This window comes from Ovis canadensis, chromosome 2 (genome assembly GCF_042477335.2).
Source record: "Ovis canadensis isolate MfBH-ARS-UI-01 breed Bighorn chromosome 2, ARS-UI_OviCan_v2, whole genome shotgun sequence".
NCBI classification, from domain to species: domain Eukaryota; kingdom Metazoa; phylum Chordata; class Mammalia; order Artiodactyla; family Bovidae; genus Ovis; species Ovis canadensis.
The window spans coordinates 214,443,452-214,459,256 of NC_091246.1; the positions used below are offsets into that span (position 1 = coordinate 214,443,452).

At 40.1% G+C, this 15,805-nt stretch overlaps 2 long non-coding RNA genes across 2 annotated transcripts in view; both read left to right on the forward strand.

Moving 5' to 3' along the window:
- LOC138432858 (uncharacterized) overlaps positions 1 to 15,805 on the forward strand; it is a 42,840-nt gene that overhangs the window by 4,176 nt on the left and 22,859 nt on the right. The window lies entirely within an intron of this gene.
- LOC138432859 (uncharacterized) lies at positions 1,918 to 6,130 on the forward strand. Its single transcript, XR_011254007.1, has 3 exons — positions 1,918 to 2,035; positions 3,955 to 4,090; positions 6,036 to 6,130. It is a non-coding gene; the product is annotated as an uncharacterized lncRNA (long non-coding RNA).

The window sequence follows — 15,805 nt, forward strand, 5'->3', positions numbered from 1 at the left end:
ATTAGATCATCAAACTCACCTGAAACCACAGCTTCTGACTTACATTTTTGTGTTCTCCTGTGTTTTGCTTTTTCTTCCTCTACACCAGTCAGGTTCTGTAGAACCAGAGCCTGAGACAGAGATCTAGGTAGTGTGATCTGAGAGGCTGCTCATCAGGAAGAAGCTGTCAGGGAGTGAGGGGATCAGTGTGGGGTGGATGTCAGCTAAAACCTAGACTTGGCCTGAGGTACAAGGGGCTCAGAAGACAAATTGCTCACCAGATTTGTCTCAGCCTGAGGAATGGGGGCAAGAATTTTGTATCCCATTAGTCACCAATTGCATGGGTGTCTGGGAGGGAGCCGAGGTCAACTTCTTGAACAAAGCAGCTCCCATCGGCCAACAGCAGTTCCCCAAAGAGCAGGATGAGAACTAGCTCTTAGCAGCCACCACTCAAAGCAGCTGGGGAAGGGCTCCAGAAGGGCCCCTGAACAGGGATATGAGTGGGGCACCAACTGTGTCTGTGACAGCCTTCTAATTATTCTAATTATTAAGTCCATCTTTCTTATTTTAGAAAGTTCTTTCAAGGATAGTTCCTATCAGAACTTACAGAATGAAAGAAAAATGCTTTCGTTTTTTCTGTAAAATACACCAAAATTGGCATCAAAAGTAGTAACTATCAGGTGAAAGGGGACCATTTAGCACAGAGGGTAGTTAGTGGTACTGGTCATGATTCTGAACATTGTAGGTGGTACCTGGAATTTTGCTCCTGTACCCCTTTCCTCCTCTTTCATGATGACAGCATTCCAGATTTCCACTGGGGGAAAGTCCCACTTCCGGTAGAAGTTCTGATTGCTGTTGTTGTTCAGTCACTTAGTCATGTCTGACTCTTTGTGACCCTATGGACTGCAGCATACCAGGCTTCCCTCTCCTTCACCATCTCCTGGACTTTGCTCAGACTCATGTCGATTGAGATTGGTACCATCCAACCATCTCATCCTCTGTCGTCCCCTTCTCCTCCTGCCTTCAATTTTCCCAGCATCAGGGTCTTTTCCAATGAGTTGGCTCCTTGCATCAGTTCAGTTCAGCCACTCAGTCGTGTCCAACTCTTTGTGACCCCATGAACCGCAGCACGCCAGGCCTCCCTGTCCAGCATCAACTCCTGGAGTCTACCCAAACCAACGTCCATTGAGTTGGTGATGCCATCCAACCATCTCATCCTCTGTCATCCCCTTCTCTTCCTGCCCTCAATCTTTCCCAGCATCAGGGTCTTTTCAAATGAGTCAGCTTTTCACATCAGGTGGCCAAAGTATTGGAATTTCAGCTTCAACATCAGCCCTTCCAATGAATACCCAGGACTGGTCTCCTTTAGGATGGACAGGTTGGATCTCCTTGCAGTCCAAGGGACTCTCAAGAGTCTTCTCCAACACCACACTTCAAAAGCATCAATTCTTCACTGCTCAGCTTTCTTCACAGTCGAACTCTCACATCCATACATGACCATTGGAAGAACCATAGCCTTGACTAGACGGACCTTTGTTGGCAAAGTAATGTCTCTGCTTTTGAATATGCTATCTAGGTTGGTCATAAAGTTCCTTCCAAGGAGTAAGCGTCTTTTAATTTCATGGCTGCAATCACCATCTGCAGTGATTTTGGAGCCCCCCAAAATAAAGTCTGACACTGTTTCCACTGTTTCCCCATCTATTTGCCATGAAGTCATGGGACTGGATGCCATGATCTTTGTTTTCTGAATGTTGAGCTTTAAGCCAACTTTTTCACTCTCCTCTTTCACTTTCATCAAGAGGCTCTTGAGTTCTTCTTCACTTTCTGCCATAAGGGTGGTGTCATCTGCATATCTGAGGTTATTAATATTTCTCCCAGCAATCTTGATTCCAGCTTGTGTTTCTTCCAGCCCAGCATTTCTTATGATGTACTCTGCATAGAAGTTAAATAAACAAGGTGACAATATACAGCCTTGATGTACTCCTTTCCCAATTTGGAACCAGTCTATTGTTTCATGTCCAGTTCTTGACCTGCATACAAGTTTCTCAGGAGGCAGGTAAGGTGGTCTGGTATTTCCATCTCTTTAAGAATTTTCCACAGTGTGTTGTGATCTACACAGTCAAAGGCTTTTCATCGTCAATGAGGCGGAAGTAAATGTTTTTCTGCAAGTCTCTAGTTTTTTTTATGATCCAACAGATGTTGGCAATTTGATCTCTGGTTCCTCTGCCTTTTCTAAATCCAGCTTATATACCTAGAAGTTCTCGGTTCACATTTTGCTGAAGCCTAGCTTGAAGGATTGTGAGCATTATTTTGCTAGCATGTGAAATGAGTGCAAATGTTTTGTAGTTTGAACATTCTTTGGCATTGCCCTTCTTTGGGATCGGAATGAACACTGACCTTTTCCAGTCCTGTGGCCACTGCTGAGTTTTCCAAATTTGCTGGCATATTGAGCGCAGCACTTAAACAGCATCATCTTTTAGGATTTGAAATAGCTCAGCTGGAATTCCATCACCTCCACTAGCTGTGTTCATAGTAATGCTGCCTAAGGCCCACTTGACTTCACACTCTAGGATGTCTGGCTCTAGAGAGTGATCACACCATCATGGTTACCTGGGTCATTAAGATCTTGTTTTGTATAGATCTTCTGTGTATTCTTGCCACCCCTTCTTAATATCTTCTTCTTCTGTTTGGTCCATACCATTTCTGGTATGAGCTCTGATAAGCTTAAGCTGATCTGTGAAATCCATCCACCCTCGTTTCAGGCACAAGGATTGCCTTAGAGATGAGGGCATGACCTAACTGGACCAATAAGTGCAAAGAGTCTTTTCTTTGAAATTTTTGGGGAAAATGCTTCCCTACTATTATTAAAGGCTAGGAAAGGCACTTTCTTTCTGACTGGCATGGAAAAAGGTGTTTCAAACCGTGAAACCATTTCTGGAACCTGAGCCTGGGGCCAACCTGAAGAAAAGATCTGACCCTAAAGATGGACAAAAGGTTTTCAAATCAATGGACCCTTGTAGTATATATATGTTGAATCTCTGAGTCAGACTTCACCAGAAGATATATACCCCTGAATCATCCATCTCTGAGCCAACAAATGCCATTATTTGCCTATGCCTATGAGTTTTTTTTTTTTTTTTAAACATAAATATCCTAAGTGGTAGCTTGTAAGGGAGTGGCTGGGGAAATGGACTCTCATCAAGGAATGTTACCACTCACAGTTTCTTGGCAAACTTTCATGTGTAAACCTTCCCCTCCAGTCCCATCATTTTCAGATTTAAACACAGGAATAAATGATTCAGCATCCTTGATAACCCCTCAACTGGGATCCTGACCCAGAAGCCAAGTGCCTAGCCATCCACTGCAGGCATCCAATTTAGGATTTATTTCTAGTATGCTAAACCACAACCTAATATTAGCTTCATTTGGAAGACCTCCAGTTGCTAGCAGAGTTTTGCAGAAACATCTTCTGAAATGAGAAGGAAATGACCTCCCCTTTGGGGGTCTCTTCTAAAGTTTATTAATAAAATATGTGATTGAAACTGTGCATTAATGTCCTGCTGAAACTACTTGGGAAATAGTAAAAGTGCTCGAGATAGCTTAGAGCTTATATGTATCATTTCACACTGTGGTCCACACTGTCCTGGAACTGGTTCCAGGTGTGGGACCATTGCAACAGTCCACTCAGGGGACACTAGGAGTCCATTTGGTTCATTTCGTCTCTCTCTCTCCCTCTACAGAATCATTCTAGAGCTCTCTAACAAAAGGGCTATTGTTTTTCGCCTCATTCCTAGAGGTTATAGTACCCCAGGATAGTTTTAAAAAATAATAATTCCAGTTATTATCATGGTTAGATATCTCTTTGTTTCTTTTCTCCATCTATGATGCCTAATGCTATCTTTGACCAGATGGAGAATGCAATTAAAATAAATATAATGTAATATAAAAATAAAACAGAACATATTGCTTTTGCAGGGCAATCTGGGACCAAGATTTTCTGCAGTGGAAATTACTGGCTCAATAAACCTATCTCCTCATTGACACAAAGCTAAGAAGAGAGATCAGTTACAACAAAAAAAAGGAAAGAAATGTGATTATTTCCTAAGTCGAGGTAAGAGAAGTTTTGCCCAAATGGAAAATTGTTGAAGTAGAAAGTTTATTATTTTTCCTTTTTGCATGAACACCATCAGCAAATTCAATAGTATCAGGGGTCAGGTGCTACAGGGGATGAAAAGATGAGTAAGTACAATCATCTCCCTAAAGATGCTTCCAGTTTAGTTGGAAAGAATGCACATACATGGAAGAGAAAATAGAACTGCACGGCGAGTGAACTTGAACAAAGCGATTGTTGTAGCTTTTTTTCTGGCAGAAGCCTTGCTTTCTTGTAGGGAGCATGAGAAACTCATCCTTCCCTACAGGACACCTTTAGTACAGAGCACTTGGAGAATAATCTTGACCACTTAATCATCGTACACAGTACTATGATACACACTACCTCAGTTAGATTTTTGGAACAAATGACAGACTCAGATATGAGAAAATTAAAACTTTCTCTTTGAAAGTTTTTCTTTCAAATTCTTTCTTTTGAAAGAATCTCTGTGTATCTCATAGAACTCAACAACCCTTAGGCTCCAGGAAAAAAGGAAATAGAGACTGGACAATCCATCAGAACCAAGGGGGCTATTGCCAGGTTTTCTGTGACTGTGAAGTTATTTGCTTCTGTATGCATGCTCAGTCACTCAGTAGTGTCTGACTCCTTGTGGAGTGTAGCCCACTAACCTCCTCTGTCCATGGAATTTTCCAGGCAAGAATATTGGAGTGGTTTGCCATTTCCTCCTCCAGGAGGACTTCGTGACTCAGGGATCTAACTCTCATCTCCTACATTGACAAGTGGATTCTTTACCCCTCAGGCACCTGGGAAGCTCTATTTCTCCCCAGGTACCTTTTTTTTTTTTTCCCCTCTCATTCTCTCTTTTTACATCAGTTCCTTTTGCACATGGTGGAATATCACAGGCCCAGCCCTAGAACCACCTCACCTCCCACCCATCAAGATTTTCAACTAATTGAATACCAAAATCCTAAAAGAGAATCTCATTAGTCCAGTTTGGGTCCACTCTCCATCTCTAATCCAATCCACTTACAACCAGTAAAAGAAGTGTCAGTCAGCATGCATATAGCTACAAAAGCCTATCCACTTGGGTAGGTGAATAGTTCTTAGAAAAATGGTGAAATAGAGACTAGGCAGACACACCAAAATCGACTACAAAATCAGTTTGCTAAATATATTTATTTATGATCATTTCTGTGGGTACAAGCCCATAAAAATAGGCAGATATTTTTAAGGGAAAAATAATATTCACTTTATTAAAAATGTAATCCAGCAAAGGAAGCAGAAACAAGCACGGTCACTTGTCCACCCTGATTACACAGTGGAGGTGGCAGGGCTGGTATCAGAAACCTTACCTCCTCTGCCACTTTTACAATAATCCTTATTTTTGTCAGAAATGGGAGGTTAGACTGTCAGTCACTGGGGAGACAGATCCATCATGGAGGTTGGCTTCTTATTGCCCTTGCTCAAGTAAGCGCTCTGGGGCCCTTTTCCCAACTGTCTTGTTTCCACACTCACAGCCCCTTTTCATGGCCCATTCCCATTCCCACATTTAGGATAACCTTATCCTCAACTGGAGAAGGAAATGGCAACCCACTCCAGTAGACTACAGTCCATGGGGTCGCAAAGAGTCGGACACGACTGAGCGACTTCACTTCTTCATTTCTATCCTCAACTAGAGTTTAAGATTTATCATTGGCATTTAGAACTCAACCTCTTGGAATTCTGTTTCCCATTTCCAAAACCTGAGAGCATGACTCACATAGTATGCACAGATTATAGCCTCAGAAGAGTGCCCATCTACAGTCTTTATTCTTTTCAATCATTCTTTCTTTAAAACCCGTACACATACTAAATCAGCATATCAAAGATAGGAGATACAAAGCTTTTTGTGAAGAATTTAAATAAGGAGGCTTAGAAAAGGTTAAAAATCTTTATTCTGCCTTAGCGCTTGCCAACAGGAATATCTGAAAGGTCATCAAAAGAGGGAAACAAGTATCTGTGCTGTGGAGGAGCCTGATCAGAGGCCATACTGCAATCAAGGTTTGGTATTTCTGTTTGTATCTTGATTTTTCTTAACTAGGTATAGATCTTTTGTTCTGGTTACTCTTGAATAATCTGAGTGTTGACCAAGGCTATTGGAAAGAACACTCTCTAACATTTCTTGAACAATTTACTACATGACAACTACTTTATGTAATGTAAGGACAAGCATGCAATATTTATGTTAATCCCCATAAGGCAGCTATGATTGTTATTAATTTGCAGATGAAAAAGTGAAAGCTTAGAGAAGTTGAGTGGCTGGCCATAGTCATACAGCTAGTGAGCTGACATATGTCCATAGGTAGAATATATCACATCTCTGTCCACTATTCCAAGTTTGCCTCCTCAGACTTATGTCTCCTTTAGAGTTCAATACGTTTTATTTGATGGTTGCTCATCTACGAGAAGAAACACCTGGAAATGCAGAGGTTCTAGGTCCAGACTTTGAACTTAGTAGATATGCAAACTTCAGAATATCTGTTGACTTCTGCCAGCCCATTTGCTCCACTATGACAAAGGGACACCATACTACACATAAGAGAGGTCAAGCAGCAAGCATTGTGTCAAAGTACTGAAACAAAAGAGATGCTCCATGTCAGCACCCTCACTATTATAATTTCTCTGCTTTCTGGCACTAATCATCAGAGAAGGAACCAATAAAATAAAACAATATCCTCAGTTTTCTATTACTTCAGATCTCTTGGAAGACAGCTTAGAGATGTCTATGAAAGTTTGGGTGGTAATAGAAGAGGAAAAGTTAGCTCTACTTTTAATAATGTGGTATTTTGCCTATTGATTGAATGATCACTGCTCTTCCACAGTCGGCTCCTTCTTTGTGGATGCTTTGCTCTCCCTCTGTTTCTGTGGCCAGAAGATAGAGTGGAGTCATCTTCTGAGGAGACCCTTAGTCTTGCCCAGCAGACGCACTGTGGGTACTGTGCAGAGAACAATGTATTGGGGAACCACAAGGTCTGGGTATCGGGTTATAGTCCACCATCACTGACTCAATAGCTAGGGAGTCAGACCCCAGCTGACTGGGGTCTGGACTTCTGTTGCTCCATCTATAAAATGAGAAGACTGGAGGAGAATATCTCCCTGGGACCTTCCAGCTTTCATGTTTTATGACTTGAGTGGGAAGAAGGAACACTCCTCAAGGCTTACCTGATCCCCTCAGCCAAGTCTTTGCAGGCTTTTTGGCCCTGAAACTAAAGGGGTTTTCTTTATGCCTCTGTCCTGCCTGCTTTCTGAGTCAATACAGAGGGATGGGCTACAAAGTCAGTGTAGAGCACAGTAGGTGAAATTCACTTCCTATGTAATTTGCACATTTCACTAGGACACTCTGGTTCATTTTGCAGGTTTTGCTGACTTCTACTCAAAAGAGGCATGCACTTGAAGGAGTTCCTTTTCACAGTGAATACTTGAGTATAACTCTAGGTATGAAAGACCCTCTGGATTGCATAAACCAGGGGCCTGCTAGAGTGGTGGTGGGTGGGGAATCCTCGACACCCTTGATGGCAAATGTTACACTTAGAAAGTCAAAGGGCACAACCTGGTTAGCACTTGGTTCACATATCTCATTTTCAATTCAGAGATTTCAAATTCCGATATCACCAATTATTTGACCTCAGTCAAAGTGTTTAACCTCTTTGCCTCACTTTTTTTAATCTGTAAAAAGAAGAGAACATTCCTTCCTACCTCTCTGGATTGTTGTTGAAGACAAAATTTCACTTTTCATAGAAAATGCTTAGCAGAATTCCTAGCACATAGTAAGTATCCAAGACATGTTGGTTAATATTAGTATCCCTCAAAACACATGCCCCCCCCCCCCCACTACACACAGAATCCAAGAAAAAGCAATGTTTTGATTACAAAACACAAAGACTATTTCCCTATTGCGTAAGCAAAACAATTATGGTTTTTCATTTCTTTGAGTTTCAAGCAAAACTACGGGTATAAAATTCAGAGCAGGGCCAAATTGAATTTCCAGGAAAGTAATATCTGAGAAGCTTTTAAGCAATAGAGAGGTTTGCTGGCTGAAAGGCATAAACACATCTTAATCTTGGAATCAGAGTGGAAGCAGACAGCATGGCTGGCCCCTGACCACTTACTGATGAACTTCTACCCACATGAAGACCAAGGTACAATGGCCAAATTTAACTTCATTCCGTATCTGCTCCCTGTGTCTTTATTTCTTTTCTCTAGAGAAATATTTACATGGCCAGCAGGAGCTTGGGGAAACTGGATATATTCATGGAATAAAGCTATCATGGAGAACGTGGTAGTGATGGGGTAGATCATGTTGGATATTGTGGGCATGCTACTTCTGTGTAAGATTATCATCCCACATGTCAGGCTCACATATATAAATAGCTACAGGGATCAGGCAGACAACATAATGAGTGAAGTGGACTATCTTAAGCCTGTGGCAAGATCAGAAAACACACATTCTCTCTAAAGAAGGCAACCACTATTCTGCTCCAGGCTACTGTTGCCATTTAATGCCACCAGATCTTTTCATTTTAAAATAGAGCAGAAACTGTGGATTTTTAGGTCAGTCTTCTTACATTTTTAATTAATGGCAACTCATGAAGATATTTAGAACACCACTGGAGTCAAGACATTAGTCTCACTGGAACACCCAGCGGTGATCAGAGCTCAGATTTCTGATGATTGGTGCACGTGTTTGAGGGTATGAGGGGCGAGGGCAGTGAGAAAGACTTCCATTTCTACTGCATTGTTTTCACCAAACACATTTGCGGTTAGTTATAAAATCTTTCCTTATGGTTACAAACAGCATTCAAACTTCTGCTCCCAGCCATAAGCGAGTAAATGGTACCAGATTTGCCCTCCCACCATAAACAAGTATAAAGATGGTCAAAGTATATGAACTATCTTTCTTTAAGCATTAACAACAGACAGTGAAGGATTGTGATACCTGAGAGAAGAGAAACATATAAGGTGAACCTCCATGTTTTCTATTAGGGGCATTTTCCTAATGTTAAAAAAAAAAAAAAAAAAAGCCCAACTGGAGTGGATTGGCACTTTTGCCAAGTTGAAAAGGCAGAGATCAGAATTCCAGACTGTAGAAGTCCTTGGATTTTTTTAGGGTACTAGGAAGAAGGGAGTTCCAAAAGTGGGTGTTCCAAAAGTTTGTGTGGGATTCACCATACGTCCTTGGCTGAAGGCTGGGCTGGGACTTTGCAGGACAAGACTCAAGAAAGTCTTGTAGAGAGCAGCTGCTGCAGGGCTGAAAGCTGACTGCAGAAACAGGAAGTTGTATAGTGCTAAAAACATTAAAGCTCTGGTACAGACAGAGTGAGGAGATCTCACCAAGACCTCGGGCATTCAGTTGAGAACCCCGAAAGGCCACACTTCTGGAGCAAGAATCATATCTGAAAATAAAGCCATAGCACAAGTTTAAGGCTGAAACCAAAAAAAGACCTGTCCTTACAAAGAAATTCAACAAAGCCTTGTTGCTATTTGTCACTAAGTTGTGTCCAAGTCTTTTTGCAACCCTAGGGAGTTTAGCCCACCCGGCTCCTTTGTCCATGGGATTTACCAGGCAAGAATACTGGAGTCAGTTGCCATTTTCTTCTCCAGAGGATCTTCTCAACCCAAGAAGTGATCCTGCATCTTCTGCATTGACAGGCGGGTTCTTTACCACTAAAGAAGCCACTGAAAGAAGCCCAAACAAAGCCTAACAGAACCTAAAAGAGTGTCTAGTTCAACCCAGGCATAGAACCCAGGAATCCTGCACTGCAGGCAGATTCTTTACAGTCCAGCCACCAGGTAAGCCCCCTAGTTATTTACCTGCTTCCCAAAACAGAACTCAACACTCTTTAAAAGAAAATGACATAATTTGGGTCCCTAGAGTCCCTTGGACTGCAAGGAGATCCAACCAGTCCATTCTGAAGGAGATCAGCTCTGGGATTTCTTTGGAGGGAATTATGCTGAGGCTGAAACTCCAGTACTCTGGCCACCTCATGCGAAGAGCTGACTCATTGGAAAAGACTGTGATGCTGGGAGGGATTAGGGGCAGGAGGAGAAGGGGACGACTGAGGATGAGATGGCTGGATGGCATCACTGACTCGATGGATGTGAGTCTGAGTGAACTGCAGGAGTTGGTGATGGACAGGGAGGTCTGGCGTGCTGAGATTCATGGGGTCGCAAAGAGTCGGGCACGACTGAGCGACTGAACTGACTGACTGACTGACAACAAATCATCAGCAACATTCATCATTGAGAACAAAATTAAGAAATATGGGAAGGGGCAGAAAAAGGCAGCCCACAATAAGGAATAAAAGCAGTAAGAAGAAACAGATCCTTAGATAGCCTAGACAAGACCATGAAAGCACCTATTAAAAATGTGCTCACAGGGTTAAAGGAAAAGATGAGAATCCTCAACAGAGAAATGGAAACCAAAAGAAGATTCAGTAAAATTCTAGAACTGAAAAATACAAATCATATAATGAAACATTCACTGGATAGGCTTAACAGTTGGAATATTAGAAACTATAGAAGAAAGAGCTAGTGAATATCAAGATAGAGCAAGAAAATTATCCAATATGAAAAACAGAAGAGAAAAATTAACAAAGATTTATTGATTTATAGAACATTGTCACATGCTTTTATATATATATATATATGTGTGTGTGTGTGTATATATATAATTGGAGATACAAAAGTAAGGAAAGAGAATGGTGGGGAAACACAAAGAAATGTAGAAGTAATTAAGGCCAAAGTTTCCTCAATTTGTATAAAAATATCAATTTATAAATCCAAGAATCTTGACAAGCCCAAGAAAAATGATATTTACTAAAGATCATACAGGCACATCATAGCACAGTATGAAAATCAAAGATAAAGAGAAAATCTTAAAAATCAGTCAGTGGGAACAAGGAGACATCTTACATTTAAGAGAATAATGATATGAAAATATATGATTTCTCCCCAGAAACAATTGAGGTAAAAAGACAGTGACATCTTTAATGTGGTGAAAACAGCCAACAGCAACATTTCTCTACTGGAAGTCTAATATGCAATAAAAATAATCTTTGAAAATGAAACTGAAATAAAGCAACTTCAGATAAATGAAAGTTGAGAGAACTCCAGAATGTAGGCACTACAAAATGTGAAATAAGAGTTTCTCAATCCAAATAAAATAATACCAGTTAAATATATGGATCTACCAGAAAGAATGAAGAGAATCTAAAATGGTAAATGTAGGATAAATTTAAAAAATATATTTTCCCTCTCTTAATTTTGTTGGAAAACAGTTTATTCTTTACATAATAATAAAATCATATTTTGTTTATTACTTCAGTTCAGTTCAGTTCAGTTGCTTAGTCGTGTCTGACTCTTTGCGACCCCATGAATCATGGCAGACCAGGCCTCCTTGTCCATCACCAACTCCTGGAGTTTACTCAAACTCATGTCCATCGAGTCAGTGATCCCATTCAGCCATCTTATCCTCTGTCGTCCCCTTTTCCTCCTGCCCCCAACCCCTCCAAGCATCAGGGTCTTTTCCAATGAGTCAGCTCTTCGCATGAGGTGGCCAAAGTATTGGAGTTTCAGCCTCAGCATCAGTCCTTCCAATGAACACCCAGGACTGGTCTCCTTTAGGATGGACTGGTTGGATCTCCTTGCAGTCAAGCGTCTTCTCCAGCACCATAGATAAAAAGCATCAATTCTTCGGCGCTCAGCTTTCTTCACAGTTCAACTGTCACATCCATACATGACCACTGGAAAAACCATAGCCTTGACTAGATGGACCTTTGTTGGCAAAGTAATGTCTCTGCTTTTGAACATGCTGTCTAGGTTGGTCATAACGTTCCTTCGAAGGAGTAAGTGTCTTTTAATTTCATGGCTGCAGTCACCATCTGCAGTGATTTTGGAGCCCAAAAAAATAAAGTCTGACACTGTTTCCACTGTTTCCCCATCTATTTCCCATGAACTGATGGGACTGAATGCCATGATCTTCATTTTCTGAATGTTGAGCTCTAAGCCAACTTTTTCACTCTCCTCTTTCACTTTCATCAAGAGGCTTTTGAGTTCCTCTTCACTTTCTGCAATAGGGGTGGTGTCATCTGCATATCTGAGGTTATTGATATTTTTCTCGGCAATCTTGATTCCAGCTTGTGCTTCTTCCAGTCCAGCGTTTCTCATGATGTACTCTGCATAGAAGTTAAATAAGCAGGGTGACAATATACAGCCTTGATGCACTCCTTTTCCTATTTGGAACCAGTCTGTTGTTCCATGTCCAGTTCTAACTGTTGCTTCCTGACCTGCATACAGATTTCTTAAGAGGCAGGTCAGGTGGTCTGGTATTCCCATCTCTTTCAGAATTTTCCACAGTTTATTGTGATCCACACAGTCAAAGGCTTTGGCATAGTCAATAAAGCAGAAATAGATGTTTTTCTGGAACTCTCGTGCTTTTTTGATGATCCAGCAGATGTTGACAATTTGATCTCTGGTTTCTCTACCTTTTCTAAAACCAGCTTGAACATCTGGAATTTCATGGTTCACGTATTGCTGAAGCCTGGCTTGGAGAATTTTGAGCATTATTTTACTAGTGTGTGAGATGAGTGCTACTGTGCAGTAGTTTGAGCATTCTTTGGCATTGACTTTCTTTGGGATTGGAATGAAAACTGATCTTTTCCAGTCCTGTGGCCGCTGCTGAGTTTTCCAAATTTGCTGGCATATTGAGTGCAGCACTTTCACAGCATCATCTTTCAGGGTTTGAAATAGCTCAACTGGAATTCCATCACTTCCACTAGCTTTGTTTGTAGTGATGCTAAGTCACACTTGACTTCACATTCCAGAATCTGGCTCTAGGTGAGTGATCACACCATTGTGATTATCTGGGTTGTGAAGATCTTTTTTGTACAGTTCTTTTGTGTATTCTTGCCACCTCTTCTTAATGTTTTCTGCTTCTATTAGGTCCCTCCCATTTCTGTCCTTTATCGAGCCCATCTTTGGATGAAATGTTCCCTTGGTATCTCTGATTTTCTTGAAGAGATTACTAGTCTTTCCCATTCTGTTGTTTTCCTCTATTTCTTTGCAGATTGCTAAGGAAGACTTTCTTATCTCTCCTTGCTATTCTTTGGAACTCTGCATTACTTGGTGAAAGTGAAAGTGAAGTCGCTCAGTCATGTCCAACTCTTTGCGACCCTATGGACTGTAGCCTACCAGGCTCCTCTGTCCATGGGATTTTCCAGGCAGGAGTACTGGAGTGGGTTGCCATTTACGTCTCCAGGAGATCTTCCCAACCCAGGGATTGGACCCAGGTCTCCTATATTGTAGGCAGATGCTTTACCATCTGAGCCACCAGGGGAGAAACACATGACAATAATAGCACAAAAAATAGTGATTAAATAGGACACTGTTGAAGCTTTCATACATTTTATGTGAAGTAATACAATACTAACTTTAAATAACTTATGATAAATTAAAGCTGCAAGCTTTAATCCCTAGTAAAGTAGTCCTCAGTTTAGTTTGAAGAATAACCATATCAACAACACCTAGGAATTTGTTATAAATGCAAATTATTAGTCTCTATTCAGAATTACTGAATCAGAAACTCTGGAGTAAGGGGCTTATCAATTTTTGCTTTAACAAAATTTTTAGGTGGTTTGGGAATGACTGCCTTAGAGCAACAAAAAGCAAACCCCAAAATTATAAAGTTGTGTTTCTAGGGTGATAGAGATCAATAGAAAGGAATATAGAAGCAAAAAATCATCTTATGATGCCATTCTATGAAAATCTGACAAAGACATTACAAATAAAGTCAATTACAGAACAATACGTCTCATGAGCATGGATACAAAAATCCTTAATAAAATATTAGCCAATTGATTGCAGTGAGATCTGAAAAGAATGACACATCCTGAGTGAGTGAGGTTTTTCCCAGGAACAAGAGACCAGTTTAATATTTTTAAAAAAGCATTCGATATAGTTTACCAAATCAATAGGTAAAAAAGGGAGCAATGACATGATCATCTTATTAGAGGCAGGAAAATATCTGACATAATTCAACACTCACTCATTCATAGTTTTCCACTAAGCTGAAAAATAGGGAACTCTCTTACCCTAATCTACATCTGCATCTACAGAAAGTCTAAAGCTAACATCATGTTCAATGTTGAATCACTGGATTTCTTCTCTCTAACACTGAGAGAAAGCAAATGTTATCACATGTATGCAAATTTCACTAGAAGTCTTAAGGAAATAGAAAAAAAGAGCATAAAGATTGGAAAGAAAAAGCAGAATTCAGTTTATTCATCTAGTTACATGATTGTTTGTGTACATATTCTAAACTATTTCTATGTACAGGTAACAAACAATTGGAAAATGTAATTTTAAAAAATAATATTTAAAATAGCATAAAGCGCACCAATTAGTTAAGAATAAATCTGATAAAAAGATGTGCAAGACCAATACTTATGAGAAAATAAAACCCAAATAGAGAAATACATCATTGCTCCTGGATTGGAAAAACCTGTACTGCTAAGATGTTACTTCTCTCCTAAACAGATCTGAAATTTTCTACATACTCTCAATCAAAATCTCAATTGATTTTCACTGTGACAATTTATAAGACATTTCTTGAAATATATTGGAAAAGCCAAAGGACTTAAAATAGCCAAAACGATTTTGAGAAAGCTGGAGTACATGCACTACCAGTTTTAAAAGTTTACTATAAAAGTATATTAACCAACAGTGTGAAAGTGGTGTCAGGATAGTAGAACATAGCAGAAACCAGAAATAGACACAGAGAAAGTCAGCTGGTTTTCAACAAAGTCACGAAGGCAATTCAATGAGGAAAGGAAATCTTTTCAACAAATGGTGCTGGATATCCATGTAGGAGGAAAAAACAAAACAAAAAAAAACTATGATCCCCTACGTCTCACCATACACAAAATTGATTTTAAAGGGCTTTCATACCTAAACATAACTGCTGAAAGTTTTGTTTCTAGGGAAAAAAAAGAATAGCATTGAATCCTGCGGTTGGCAAAGATTTCTTAGACAAGACACACAAAGCACTAACTGTCAAAAAGTGATCTTTTTATCAAAATTCAAGATTTTCTCCTTTTCAAAAATTGCAGTAAGTAAGTGAAAAGCTAAGCCTGGGGAAAAATATTCATCATTTTTTTATTTGACAAATATCTCATCTATGTTTATAAAGAACTCCTACAAAGCCACAGTTACAAACAACCAAATTCAAAAACAGGTGAAAAACACAAATAGACATTTTGCAAAAGCAGATATGTGGATGGCCAAGAAGCATGTGAAAAAATCCTCAGCATCCTTAATCATCAGGGAAAGGCATGAGGGAAATTTACAGTGTGATGGAAAGTTCTGTATTGTGATCGAGGTGTTGTTTACATAGGTTATATTTTGACAAAACAAATTGAACTTTACATTAAGATTAATATCTCACCGTGTATATCTTACCTCAGTTTAAAGGTGTATGAACAGCTTGTATTTTTTTCGAGTTGATTTGTTGCTTTTCTAGTATTTGTACTTGAGAGTAGACCTCTTTGTTTATTATTCATTCAATCAGCATTCTCTATGTGCCAGGCTTTGGGTTTTAGAGGTACCAGTCTGTCATCAATTTGAGAATGATCAGGGACACACGTGAGCGTAGAATGCAGCATGGCCAATTCAGTGGCGAGA